The sequence below is a fragment of the Poecilia formosa genome, unplaced genomic scaffold (assembly GCF_000485575.1).
Source record: "Poecilia formosa unplaced genomic scaffold, Poecilia_formosa-5.1.2 Scaffold106, whole genome shotgun sequence".
NCBI classification, from domain to species: Eukaryota; Metazoa; Chordata; class Actinopteri; order Cyprinodontiformes; family Poeciliidae; genus Poecilia; species Poecilia formosa.
The window spans coordinates 1,865,560-1,878,646 of record NW_006800045.1 but is presented as its reverse complement, the minus strand read 5'-3'; the positions used below and the strand labels follow the sequence as shown (position 1 = coordinate 1,878,646).

The 13,087-nt window shown below is 35.8% G+C and overlaps 1 protein-coding gene and 1 long non-coding RNA gene across 10 annotated transcripts in view; one reads left to right on the top strand and one right to left on the bottom strand.

The window, feature by feature from the left end:
* Positions 1 to 172, bottom strand: part of ripor3 (RIPOR family member 3) — a 37,214-nt gene extending 37,042 nt beyond the window's left edge. For all 7 annotated transcript variants that reach the window (XM_016675135.1, XM_016675136.1, XM_016675137.1 and 4 more), the window contains exon 1: positions 1 to 172. This exon is cut by the window's left edge and continues 151 nt beyond it. The gene's annotated coding sequence lies outside the window, so the exon portion shown is untranslated.
* The window catches only part of LOC103143252 (uncharacterized), a 20,425-nt gene extending 15,350 nt beyond the window's left edge, over positions 1 to 5,075 (top strand). The window contains exons 1-3 of one of the 3 annotated variants that reach the window (XR_001663013.1): positions 1,211 to 2,245; positions 3,558 to 3,663; positions 4,729 to 5,075. This is a non-coding gene — a long non-coding RNA (uncharacterized LOC103143252). Of the gene's footprint in view, positions 1 to 1,210; positions 2,246 to 3,522; positions 3,664 to 4,728 lie in introns of those variants that run through there. The other 2 variants (XR_476774.2, XR_001663012.1) reach the window with 2 other exon arrangements.
* Positions 5,076 to 13,087: the final 8,012 nt, after the last annotated feature.

Genomic DNA, 13,087 nt, shown 5'->3' with positions numbered 1-13,087 from the left:
GTGTGTGTGTGTGTGTGTGTGTGTGTGTGTGTGTGTGTGTGTGTGGGGATGGGTTTGGCAGCCGCCTGTTCAGTCCTGATAGCGCTCGGTCTTGCAGAAGCTCTGCTGGGTTTTAGAACAATGTGGAAACTGTTTCTTCTTCTTCTCCTCATTTGTTGTGTGAGAAACGTTTATTTTTCCAGCTCTGCCTCTCGCCTTAGCTCTGCCTCTCAGCTGTCCCTCCACTCCCTTTTCTGGGTTTCTCTCCTCCTCTTTCGGCCCTTTCCACACTTCTCCCTCTGTCATCCACAGATATTTTATATTTCTTTTTATTTTAACATCCTCTGTAAGTGAATGTTTTTCAAACTGTCATTTATTCATGCAGCTACATTTCTTTTTTTCTCTTTCTGACATTTAAACTGCTGTTTTGTTTGTCTCTTTTTTAAGTTCTCCCATTTTTAGGGTTTTTTTATAGAAAGGTCTCCCACTCTTCCCTTCCTCCATTCTTTTCTTCCCCTTCCCCCCGGCTCCGCTTGGTGAGTATCATGTTTGGCTTTAAACTACAGAACTTGGCTCCGACTCAGACCTCATACATCAGTGATCTGATTGATGGCCACGCATTTCTCCAAATAAATATTGCACCCTGGAAGGAGGGTCACCACCTCCGTGTGTTTGGAAATAACCTAAAACATGTTTAGTTCCTGACTGGGAGGCGTTTGAGTCCAATTATTAAGAACAAAGGAGTTTAATGTTTGTTGGGCATCTAATTATTTGTGTTGTATGCATTGCTTTAATTGCAGTCGTGTTTGTGGTTCACACGGCCATTTTGAAGAAATGCGCAGCCCATGAGAATAAAGAGAAAAATGTGGAGTTGTTAAAAGCCACCACATCCAGCCCCGTTTCTCTCTTCTGGCTCTGAGAAAACCAGACTTTCAGTCTCTGAAACTTGCAGTTAAATTAAAGCCGTCCTGACAGCCTCATTCAGGATGTCTTCAGTCCTGATAGTCCAGTAGGTTTGGTTGGATTGGAGGCCAAATTTTCAGCTGTACTGAGTCAAACCAACCAAACCCTTTGAAAAACCTGTTTCCCTCCTCACCTGTGGGGGCGCTGCACCAAGAACCACTGAAGGAGAATACACAAAAACCTCTGAAGAAGACGTTGAGCACAACTTCCTTTGTGAAATGCAAACAAAAATGAAGTGGTGTTAAATTTTAGTGGTTGGCAGATTTCTCAAGCCATTTCTCCCTCTAGCATTAACCTACTGTGTTTGTTTTAGTTGTATTTACCCAGAATGCCCTGCTCTGTAGTCCACTTCCTGCTTTTGGGACGATGTCTGGTCCACTTGGTTCACATATACATTCAACGTCACCAGAGTTTACATGGATTTTCTAAGCTGAGCTCCAGCACGTTTGGTCAGCTGGTTTTAACACTGTATGCGTTTTACAATGGCTGCTGGCAAAGACAAGTGTTTTGTTGTTAAATTACCATCCTGAAACCACTTAGTGGATCCTTGTTTGTTGTGCTGGAGGCTCCACTTCTGCTTTTCAAAGACACACAGTTGTTTGATTACGCATCTTCCAAAACTGAAGAGACTGAAATCTGATTATGTAGGAATACCTTTATGCAATAAATGTAATTAACTTGTTTTGTAACCCATAAATCTACCCTAACCTGTTCAAGAAAGTACTGTTGGTCACCTTTAGTGTCTGAATGCTGTGAAAATGTGAAATAAAATTCATGGTTTATAAACACAAACCTGGCCAGTAAAGCTGAATCTGAGAAAGCAGCCATTTCTCTATTACAACTCTCCGTGACACACCTTTTAGTTTTCACAGGAGATGTTTGTGTTGCGACTGCACGCCTTTAAAACGCCTCTGTGATTTAAACACGTTTTATTCATCTCAACATTAAATCTGCTTACAATGTTACCATGTTTAATAAAAAGAAGTGTCACCCAGTGTGTAACTGAAAACAGACACACATAAATATAGATATACAAATCTGCCTGGTCAGTAAGACGCTGACACACACACACACACACACTCACACACCCACACCTACACACACACACACACAGACTCGGTATTCACACATGCTGCATCAGCTGGCCCGTTCACAGCCTCACCAACACATGTGAGGCACAGATAAGAGCGAAGAGACGCCGGCATCCTGTTTATGCTGCTCCACTCCCTCTGCACACGCAGCAGCTGGTGATCGGATATACGGGCGTGTTTCTGCTGCACGTCTGCTGCGACCAGAATGAAGGGTAAAGCTGCAGTATTATGTGTTTTCAGGCACATAGTGCCAGGTAACTGTGTTGTTCAGTTGTTATAAAAATGCTCTATATCAAATATGACAAAAGAAATTTTACTTTGTAATTCAACGCCTTGAAATTGTGTCTCTATTTCTGCTCTTTCTGAAGCTCCGCCTTCAGGAAGTCATCCCAACATGGCTCCTCTATTAACCCTTTAATGGTTTTACTAGCGCTACTCTGAGAAGCAGCTCCTATAATGAGCTCAGCAGACACACCAGGTGTTTGCTGATTGCTGCTGGCTAGTCTGAAGGAGCTGAGTAGGGAGGAGCTACACCTTGAAGGCGGAGCTAGGTTCAACCAGGTGTTTTACACAGCTGAATGGTTGCCATGGAGACAGAGTAGTTAAGGATTTCTCAAACATGCATGAAAGAGTCAAAGCAACACTCTGGGTTTGTTTCTGATGAGGGAAAAAGTCACAACATGACGGAAAGATAAAAAACAGTCGGCTTTAGATTATTCTGCCCCTTTAAGGTTTTCCACTTGTCAGAAAGAAAGTTTGGGTAAACAACTGGAACTGGTTGTATTCATAAATCAAGTTTTTTCTCAATATAGCAACTTTTTACTCTTAATTTTGAGACATTTTTTATGGTAAACTTGCATCTTTATCTCATATCCTGTCTTAAGATAATTGTTCAACAACTTTTGCTAAAAAACTAAGCTAAAAAACCACAACCAAAAAGTTAAATTTAAAACAATATTAATCAGATGACTCATTAAATCAGAGACAAACAGACTTGAACTATGCTTCGACTTGGTTTTGTTTTTAGAGCAACTTTACTCATATTATTAATGCACCGTTGGTCCTTCGTTGAAATAAAAATCTTATTTCCCCCAAAACATATTCATAATTTCTCTATTTTTCACCTCATAAGTCTAAAATCGATGCTTAAGTCAAATTAACTTTAGAAAGAAAAAACACAGGCTACAAATTTGGTTAAAGCAATAAAAACCTTTAATGATATAAAAATGAATTTTTATTGCCATTTTTGATGTAGATATGTTTTTTGTGCTGCAGAAACAGAAACATATTTTCTACCTCTGTAGCATGATGCCCTCTGCTGTTAGCTACTGAATGACACATTTTTACCATCAGACCAAACTTTGATTTTCATAAAAAAACAGGAAAATGTTTTTCTGTTTAGATAAGAAATCAGTCAGATTCTCCTAGAGGCTTTCTGAAATGATGCATCCGTTGTAAATGTCATTAGATCTGCATGTTTTATTTTTAGATTTTGTTCACATAATCACTTTGTCTTCATGTCAGTGGTTCCCAACATGGGGGGCCCGGCCCTTTAAAAGGAGCACGAAGAAGCTGAGGGAGGATCCAAGGTTTCAGAGGCAAAGAGAGAAAACTACAAACAAAAGTCCAGGTGAAATTTACTTTACTTTGTCTTTTATTATTAATTATTTAAGTTAAACAAGTTTGCATAAAAATAGGTGAGTCTCAGAATTTTGACTTTAATCTCAGAATCCTAATTCTGTGCCAATCTATGTCAAAATCCAAATGAATAATCAAACATTATTAGGTGTCAACTATGTTGCCAGTGTGTGAAAATAATTGTCTCTTCCTTGTGGTAGGATTTGTAATCCTTCATGTTATCCACATTTAGAGATTAATCTCAGAAATGTTCTGTTAAAAAATTGGACTATTAAAAATTGCCTTTCTCAAATGTATTTGTTGATTTGAGCTTTAAGACTAGATTTTCCTCATGTAACAAACAATTTAAATATTCTGATTTTGAGATTAAAGTCAGAACTTCTTCATGGCACTAATATTCCTCCGTAAACTGAGGCAGTATGCTTTAGGAGTCCTGACTTACTGATGTTATCTACAGTTTAGTTATTAAAGAAATCACCAGATTTTCATCAAATATTTGCATCTTTTGAGATAATTTGCCATCCTGATAGTTTTCTCTTTCTGCTGCTGCCAACAGTAAACATGCCAATAAAACTGAGTAGGTGCTCATTTAGCCAGTTGATGGTTTTGATTACATGTTGTAAAAGAGTATTTAACGGGTTACCCATGAATCCTTCTATTTCACCACAGGCTTGTGAAAATTGTAATATTTCAGGGTGGAAATTCTGTTGTTTTGGGATTCAAACATTGTTTGTAAATAGAAATAAATCCCCAAACCTCAGAAAATTATTCTGAAACTTTTCAAAGCAACAATTTGTAGCTCAGGATTTCTCTGAGAAATAGCTAATATTATTATTACTCGTTTGTACTTAGAAAGCAAACATTACAGACTATCAGAGAGAGGTATTGATTGACAAATAACCAGTTAGAGAACAATTAGTTCTCTAACTGTTCTCAAAAAGAAAATTAAAAAATTAAAATGGATACAAAGACAAAACATTTCAGCATATTCCTCTGAAATGCATCTGTCTTTCTCTCTCTGCTGTTGTTTTGAGCACGTTTCAATCCCCCTCCACAGCAGCGCCATGGCGACATGCCCAAGACTCGGCGCATCAGCATCCGTTGCCGTGGCAACAGCCATGGACCAGGCCAAGGTTCCCCGAGAGCAGCTGCAGCAGCGGAGCAGCATCTGTCTGCACGGATTCAGACAGGAGCGACGAAACATGGCCGCCTTCACTGCCAACCGCTTGTTAAAGAAACACGAGGAAAACTCGTTGCATGTCATTATTTTACATTCGCACCGTAAACAGCAGCGATGCAGCTTCGCGTCCTCCCTGTGGAATCTGTTGTCCTGAAAAACTAAACCCAGAGTTTCATCGCTGCTGGTTTTCACCATTTAAAGTCAACTAAACATGTCAAATTGACTAAATGAGCTTCATTTCTTTGGGGTAAATAAAGACATTTACAGGGGAAGGACACTGAAATAGTTAAAAGTAAACTAATATATAGAATAATAAAAGCAGGGCTGCATCTATTATTTTAGCTATCAATTAATCAATTATTTTGACGATTAATCAATTATTCTGACGATTAATTGGTTAAAATGGCCACATTCTGCAGATTTTTCATACAATGTTAGAAATACATTAAAATATGCAAATAAAGGAATAGTTCAGTTTCTTTTTTAAATAATAAAACATTTAATTGCCTGAAACCCGACATTGGCATTGCTTTAGTGAACGCTTGACATGAACTTGTGAAAAACTTTCCTGGCTGATCTGGCATCAGCACATTGTTCAGATAATCTAGTGACTATTTTTGTATTAAGTGGTTTATAATTGGGTAGAAAAAGTTTTTTTTTTTCCAGAATTTAAACCACGTGAAATTAAAACTTACCCAAAACTCACACGCTCTGAATATGTTGGGGGTTTTTTTCACCAAATGGCTTTTTGAGGTTGTATTCTCCAGTTAATGACTGATCGATTACTAATTTAGTTGACTGTTTTAATAAGCGATTAATCACGATTAATATTATTAGTCCTTTCAGCTCTTTTATGTCCCTCTGAACTCTAAAGGGACGAATAAATAAAACCATCCAGATAACCGCTGTGAGCTTAAATATTTTATCAATCAAATCAAAGTTGTATTTATCTGTTTACCGGCAAATTACATCAACCAAGCTCTGCAGTTTTTCACGATTTTTGGATGATAGAAATTAGCGCAAAATTTTCAGATCCTCAGATTTTTTTCTCACTATGCCCAGCTGAGTTTGTTTTTGCAAATTTTACACAATTATCAAAATCGCTGGGTTCAAGTGATGCTAACTCTGACCTGCAGGTGGCAGTATTTTTTAATTGCACCACTCTGCTGCCTCAGCAAGTTTCAAGTCAAAAAATTTCAAACTCAGAAATTTAAAAGATTTTTGAATGTTTTGCTCACAAATCTTTGACTTTTCAAACTCAAAAATGTCCCTTTTTTTTAAGATTAATCTTTATTTCAGAATTATCTCACAAATTTTGGCCTTGTCAAACTCAGAAATTTAATTTAAATTTTTTAGAAAACTTAATTTGCTTGTTTCTATCTAGAATGAGTTTAATATTCTGTTATTTATATGAGCGCAAAGATTACAAAATGCCTTGCAAATATTTCTAAATTAGCACAACAAATTCAGACATTTTTATCACAAAAACTCATCAAAACAAATATAAAATCCTGGAGGGACTTATCAGTGTGAAAATATGTCCAATATAATTTAATTTTAAGAAGTACTGATCAAACTGCAGAGACCGTTATTTACTAAAATTTTAACAGTTTGTTGTGTTTTATCACAAGCAGCGCTTTGAGAACATTTATGGCCCAAATTGAAAAGGAGTTTGCCGCTCCTGCTGCAGAGTAAAAATAAAGTAGGCCACCAGGTTGATGCTCAAAGCTGCAGCAGCCAACTAAAAATACTGCAAACATTTTTAGCATGTGAACATGAGAGCTCATCTTTACAGGTTTAGCATGTTAGCTAAAGCTGTAGCAGAAACAGAAACTTTATCGACCCCATTGCTGGGATCCCTCCATGTTTTTCTAGTAAGTTATCTTATTTTGATAAGGAACAAATCATGACCGTTATTTCCCCCCTGAAATATGACTGGTTATACCTGGAAATTAACAAAAGTTCAACTTTTGGAGATGATGTGTTTTTGCAAGATTTTATGAAAAGGTTTAAGAATAACATGCTCCAGTTTGCATTTTGTGCAAGTTTTGCATAAAAATTACAAAAATTTAGGTGATTTTAATGATCACCTAAAATATTTGAAAATAAATTTTGCTTTTTGTTAGTTTAGTAATCTGGTGTAATAAATCTCAAAGATCTTGTTCAGCCAAAGTTTTTCCAAGTAGTTTGTGACTTTGAAGGAGGAACTTAAATGCAAATTTCTGATCCAGTATAATTTTTGGACTGAACAAAAGGATTAAATCTGGAAAAAAACAGAAGAAAAATCAACATTTACATGAGATGTTGTATGTTTAAAGTAACAAGTCAAGTCAAAACACGATGCGCTTGAACATATAGAGGATTCCTTCAAATGACATCTGTAGTTTTTTTATTTTTCTCCTTTAATTTCATCATCAGAAACAGCAGAAATGTCAATGTTATACTCCTTATGCAAGTCATGAAGGACCTCATGATCCAAAGACGTTTCAACTTTTAGTTTCTGTTTTCTTTCTGTCTCAGTCAGTTCTTGATTGTTTTCTTACATATCCTGTTTGTTCGGTTTTTTTCACTAGATGCGTTTCCATTCACCACATAGTTGCACAATTTGACATTTCCAACATAAATTTGCTGAATGGAATCACCTCAATTTAGAAAAAAACTCTTGTTTTTTTAATATATTTTAGCAATGGAAACATCTTTTTTTCAGAGCAAAATATGTTGTTTCTTAAAGGGGAATTATTTTGTATTTTGGAGGGACATAGCAAGAATCAAGAAACTATGTTATAAAAATGCTTTAAATATCAAATATGGCTTAAAAGAAATATAACTTTGTAATTTAACTCCTTGAAGTTGGGCCTTGGACTCTTTAAAAACTCCTGTTCTTACAGGAACACTGCCTTCAGGAATTCATCACAACATGGCTCCTCTATTAACCCTCTGACATTTTTACCAGCATTTCACTGAAAAGTGGACAGTATAATTAGATTCAAAGATCCACCAGGTGTTTGCTAATTGCTGCTGGTTAGTCTGAAGGAGCTGAGTGGGGAAGGAGCTGTGCCTTGAAGGTGTGTCCACATCCACCGAGGCGTTTTGCACAGCTGAATTGTTGCCATGGAGATTAAAGGATTTCTCAAACATGCATGAAACAATCAAGGCAACACTCCAGGTTTGTTTTAGATGACGTTATAACATGATGGAAAGATTAAAAAACAGTTGATTTCACGCCATGCTGCCCCTTTAAAGACGTTTAAGCCCATTTCATGTTTTCAAACATGTTCATTTTAAAGGGGAAGTAATAAGCAAAATTCACTTTTGCACGTCTTTGTACTTACATTTGGGTTTCCACTGCATCTAAAAACAACCCAAGCACTTTAAAAACATCGTCAACATTGTCAATATGTTAATGTTTTTTGCTGTCTGAAAATGAGCTGTTTCAAAGACCTAGGAACCCCAGCTAAGCCCTGCCCGTTACCAAGCAACCATAGCAGAGTTCCGCCCGCTACCTAGCAACCCCAGTAGAATTCCGCTCATCACCTAGCAACCCCAGCAGAGTCTGGGGGAAAATAACTGGTGATTTAGCTTAAAGTCAGATAGATTTGGATAATTTGTCTTTTCATTAATAAAATAATCAGACTAGCATTTTCAGCATTTTTTCCCCTGATATTAAAATTTTAAACGCGGTCTTTCGCCAAAAAATAAAAAAGCCCAGAAAAAGTTGTTATGGTGGGGAAACAATTTTTCACAGTTTAAACATTACGTCGTAAACTCAAACCTTTAAATAAATGGCAGTGGGGTTTTGTTTTAGGCATCTTTAAAACCACAAAATGAGAGAAAGGAGGAGGTTTGCTGCTGCGTGGCGGATCATTAGCTCACTAGGTGTTACAGCGCGAGGTCAGACGACTACCACTACAAACACAAACATACAGAAATAGTTTTATTTGGTCGTTTATGCGGACGTCCTGCTGAGTTCTGTGCTAGAGGAGGAGGAAATTCAAAAGGAAACTCTCTGAACTAATCTGGACATTTTTGGGAGTGTGGTGAGCGGAAAAAAAAAAAAAACGGCGCTGGGTCTTCCAGCTCTTTCTGGGCTCAGGGCCAAAGCGACTGGAGGAAGGAAGGCGGGAGGCAGAGGAGGAGGGATGAAGAGGAGAGGAAGGAGAAAGCAGACAGGATCTGCAGGGATTGCAGGAGCACATTAACTCTTTCCTGACCAGAACATCTCCTCTTTCTTAGCTTCCCCCCATTTTACGATTAAATTTTCCTTCAATTTGGTGATTAAAACATCTCCTGTTCCCAAGGAAAACTGTTCTGTTCAGAAACTTTAGAGGAAATCAGAGTTTAGAGTATGAAATCTTGTAAAAAATCTGCAAACACCTGCTGGTTTTTAGCAGCGCTGCAGCAATTATGAGCAACTGTTTGTCCTCTGTTTGAGAACAAAGGAAGAGGAGGAGGAGATGATTTTGGACTTTAAGGAGAAAATGCAAAAATATGGAGGAAGTTTTGAGTTTTTCAGCTAACTATTATGAACTGCAAAAGGTTAGGAAATAAGCAAAAAATGACTTTGAACAATGCTGAAAATTGTTCTTTACTAATAACAGATGAATATCAAACAGAAACTTCACCTCAACCTGCAAAAACACAAAATATTACCGAGAATTTTTGGTCTATTTTCTAGTACAAATATCTAATTACACTTAAATAAGACAAAACTAACTTACAATTTTCATCAGTGTTATTGAATTATTGTTTGAAAACAAACTCTTGTATCTTTATGAAAAGTTACTAGTAAGTTAGTTTTGTCTCATTTTAAGTGTACCAAGATATTAGAAAAAAAATACTTAGATTTTGTGTTTTTTGCAATGAATCCAGTGACCAAACTATAAAAACACAAAATCTTCCCAAATGTTTTTGGTCTGGTTTCTAGTGCAAATTTTACACTCGAATAAGACAAAACTAACTTATTAGTAGCTTTTCAGCAAGAAATAGGAGTTTGTTTTAAGGCAACAATTTATTAATATTGATTTTTCCTTTTTAGGCCTTTTTTTTCTTTTTTTAGTTGAATTATTTTTTCCTTTGGGAAAATTCCTTTTTAGGGATTTTTTTTAAAGGAGGTTCTTTTTTTTTTCTATTTCTTTATTGCTTAGAAGTAAAAGTTTCTTCTAAGCAGGGCTGGTCTAAAACCTTTTGGGGCCCCATAGAGTTTCATTTGTGGGCCCCCCACTCCAACATGTCAACATCAGATTCTTCATCATTCCTAAGCTACTTTATGCAGCAGGGATAAGGTTGAAGGCAGAGTGGTATTTAAGTGTTGTTCTAATTATTTGCATTTAGTCATTTATATCAAACAGATTTTTAAAAACAAAAAGTCACCAGTAGGACAGGAGAAATGCATAACCAATAACAAAATAATTAGCTTATCACTACTTTTCAGTTTGAAAAGGAGTAGGAAGAAGTAAACGTTTATTTACTGTTAATCCCTTATCTCAATTGAATAAAAAAAAAAAATCCACTCAATGATTATCAGAAATTTGTAATTAAAAACACATGTTTACTAACAAATAAATTATATTACATGAAACGAAATGATTACAAATGGTCTCTCATAACAGGAGAATTTACTGATCCATGATAATCTGAAAGGTAACATCAGCCGATAAACACTAAGTTTACAGTGAACAAGTTTGATAACTTATATTTCCTCAATAGTGGCAACAGCAGGGAGAGTTTAATCTATTATATGTACCAACTGTAAAAATAACAGAAATCGTTTTTCCATGTTTGATGGCAGTTAGTTTATTGTTATTTTAAATTTATACATGTGTTTTATCATGCTAGCCTGATGCTCTTGGGGGCCCCCTGTTGGTGTGGGGGACCTGTGCAGCCACTTTAAGTTAGTTTTGTCTTATTTTTAGTTGACTAAGATTTTTGCACTAAACTAGACCAAAAATTATTTGATAAGATTTCGTAGTTTTTGCAGTGTATTCCCTGAGATTTCATCTTCAAACACCACAGTTTGGTAGTTGTTTTTTTCCCCCAATATTATGCAGTAAATTAGATCAGGACAACTAAAAAACAAAAAAAAAATTGTTGCTTTTCAGATAAGAGTTTTGAGTTTAAATCCACATTTAATCATAAGTTGTTTTTTTTCCTGCATGGTGCAGCTTTTCCGTCTTCATCCGGAAGAGTCACAAAACACTGAAAGTCGGGTAAACATCTCCAATGGCTGCCTTGCTAATTATGTATGCAGGGACGGCGTCTGCAGGAATCATTTGCTGCACTGTGACTGCAGCAGCGTTACTGTGAGTCTAACCTCAGCTTCACATTAAACTTTCACTGTTTTTATTTAATATTCTGTCTGCTGTGATTCAGTTTTTCCCTCTGAAATCCTTCCACCATGAAATTCATTCATCGATCTCTGTAGTTGTGTTTGATTCTCTTGTGGATGTTTTTTTTTTTTAAATGTGTGTTCTGCAAAAGATGATCTGCTTCACTGAAAAAACTTACTAACATTGATTCAGCTGGACCATGTAGTTATTTAAAATGATAAAAAGCATGTACATGCACAGAAAAGCAAGAAAATAAAGCAAATGCAGAACAATAACAATAATAATAATAATAATAATAATAATAATAAGCAACTCTAAAAATAATAAAAAAAAACATTTACTTTAAATTTTTGGTGCAGTCAAAAACCAGTCTAGTATCTTAATGTACTTCATCAATTGCATAACTACAACTAAAAAATTTAGCTAACATGAGTAATTGTAGCTAGTACATTAACAAAAGAACTTAAAGGGGCAGCATCATGTAAAATTGTTACAATGTTATTCCTTCATCAAAAAATCACCCAGATTGTTGTTTTGATTATTTTATGCATGTTTGAGAAATTCTTAATCTCCATGGCAACCATCAACGGTAAAACGCCTGAGTGGACCTAGACCCGCCTTCAAGGCGCAGCTCCTCCCACACAGAGCTCCTTCAGACTAGCCAGCAGCATTTAGCAAACTGCTGAGCTCATTATAGGAGCTACTTCTCAGGGCAAAACTAGTAAAAATGTTAAGCGGTTAACAGAGGAGCCATGTTGGGATGACTTCCTGAAGGCAGAGCTTTATAAAGATCAGTAGTTTTAAAGAGACAGAGGCCCAATTTTAAGGCATTAAATTAAGAAGTCACATATAAAGCATTTTTGTAACAACTGAATGTAACATAGTTACTTAAGTGCCTGGAAAATATGTACTGTAAGTAAATATAACTGAAACTATAAGTTAGAAAAAACATCAAGATTAAGTAAAAATCACATAAAAATGTAAGAAAATTCAGTCATCTACTGACTGAAATTCTCAGTAGATGTTACCGATAGAGAGAAGGTTGAGCAATATGAAAGGGTGTTTCTTTTGTTTAGTTGAGAAATTGTTTTCTCCAGACATTTATTGCTGTATTAACTTAAACAATGCTCTTGACCACTGGCGGTTACCATAGCAACCAGTAACTGACAGCTCCACCCCTTTTTCTCTGTTGCCATGTTTAACTGCGGTGTTAGGATCAGCTCTGTTTTTTTTTTACAAGTACGAGGCTTTAGCATATCAGATAAATAAAACCACAGATGGGAATTTTACGTTTTATATATGATTTTGACTTATTAATGTTGTGCATTTTAGCTAATTTTACATCTAAATGTTAACTGTTGCTGTACTGAACTCGTTTTCTAAACAAAGTCCACAAACGTTCAGATTAATTGAGGTTGGGAATATTTCAGAAGCTTAATGTTAGCCTCTTATTACCAAGGTAATTTGGGATTAATTATTGTTGCATCAATCAGTTAGTGAATAAGCAACGTCTTAAAACAGAATATTTTTTAACGTTAAGAGTTGAAAAAATATTTTTTGGTTGCAACTATGTGCTTTTTTGTCACTTTCAATAAAAACATGACGTCATGCAAGTTGTTGAATTCATTATGTCTTTCTCCTTTAACTGTTCTTAATATTTGCAATTGTAATTTTAGCTTTGTCTTTTTGATCAAATTTAGTATTTTATCCTTATTTTTCTATGTTTTTTTAAGTGCTTCATAAATAAAATTGGATTGGAAAAACAATGTTCCATTTAAGGAAATGTATTAATTCTCTTGTGTCAGGTCTTTAAGACCTAAAAATGAAAATGAAATAATAAAATTCAGAGATCCAGAGCGTCTTAATGAGATTCATGGACAGAGCAAACATTTGATTAACTTTGGGGCTGG